Consider the following 1490-nt stretch of genomic DNA (forward strand, 5'->3'; position numbering starts at 1 on the left):
GGCCGGCTGGGAGAGAGTGGCTGCACCACCATGATGGATGGGGGGGATCCCCAGACTCAGGCCATGTCACTACCCACCGGGATGGGGGCTGCAGCCCCCCTAGTCCCACACTGCCTCGTGGGGAGAGTGGCTGCCCCCCACCTTGGGGCATTATCAGTCCCCGGCCTGTGGGATGCAGGGTCAGGACCCGCACAGCTGCTCCCCTGCACCCACGGGTCTGTGGGGTGCTGGCTATGGGGCTGGGGGCACCCTACTACTCCGCAATGACACCCTTCAGATGTAACCCAATCTGCAGTGAGTCCCTGGGCACAGCCCACTCCCCTCTGGCAGCACCAAAGGCAGACAGGGGAAGCTGAGGGCTTCCTCCCCATCCTGCTGGAGCTGCTGCACAGACAGGCATGTTGCCACGTCCCCCCGACACCGGCGGGAGCTGGCAGGAGCTGGCATGCCCAGCAGAGCCAGACGCGCCAGTGGGGGCAATGCAGGGATTCCCACAGTGCCCTGGGGCACACCGGGGTGACAGCCCGCTGGCCCCATGCAGCTGGTGAGGAGGGAGAGGAGGGTGAGAAAGGCGATGACGGTGAGAAGGAAGATGGTGAGGATGGCTCCCCTATGCGTGCTCCTGCCCAGGCTGCTGCAGCCACCACCTCCCAGGGACCCTGGGGACATGCAACAAGGGTCCTGCCCACAGCCCTGCACCACCCTTACCTGCAGGCACTGGTCTCTGCCGTGCTGTCCTGAGTGCAGCACCACATCCCTGCTGGGTGCTCTGTGCTGGTGCCTGGGGTCAACAGGGAGCAGAGCTGGTGGGGAGCATCCTGCACCCCCCCCAACGGCCCTCCCTGCCAGCAGCAGTGAGCCCATGGCTGCAGCTGTTGTGCTTGGGGAGGTGGGCAGCACAGTGAAGGTCAGCACCAGGCACTTGCCACCCTCACGAGAGCCCAGTGCACCGGAGAGCTGGGCTGGCCAACAGCTGACTGGGACCACTGCACGTCACCGTGACAGGGGTTGGCAGTTTTTTTTATCCTTTTATTGTTTTTTTGGGTTTTTTTTTTATAGACTAAGAGCAGAATATGAAAATCACCAGCCAAAGCACTTGAAAAAAAGGTTGAGTTTGTTTTTGTTTTCTTTTGTTTTTTTTTCCCCAAAAAGTGTCTGTGCGTTTGCATAGGTCGGGTCTTCACAGAAGACGAGGAAAATCCAACACGTTTGACTATGTACAAGCCAGCCCGGGGCTGGTGCCGCTGCCTATGGTACAGTATAGATATTTCTATATAGTCGCTCTCTGTACAGTATGTATAGATCTCTAGATGGGTATGTACAGGCTGCCGGCCTTGGGGGCCCCGGCCCTCACCAGGCTCTCCAGTCCAGTGCTGCCCCCCAGCCCCAGGGTGGGACTTGGGCTTGATGGTGTCAGCTGAGCCGCGTCCCCGCAAAGGTGGCTGCAGCCACCAGTGGGTCCCAGCCAGGATGGGGCGGCTCTCCGGGCA

This window comes from Chaetura pelagica, unplaced genomic scaffold (assembly GCF_000747805.2).
Source record: "Chaetura pelagica isolate M959 unplaced genomic scaffold, ChaPel_1.0 scaffold270, whole genome shotgun sequence".
NCBI classification, from domain to species: domain Eukaryota; kingdom Metazoa; phylum Chordata; class Aves; order Apodiformes; family Apodidae; genus Chaetura; species Chaetura pelagica.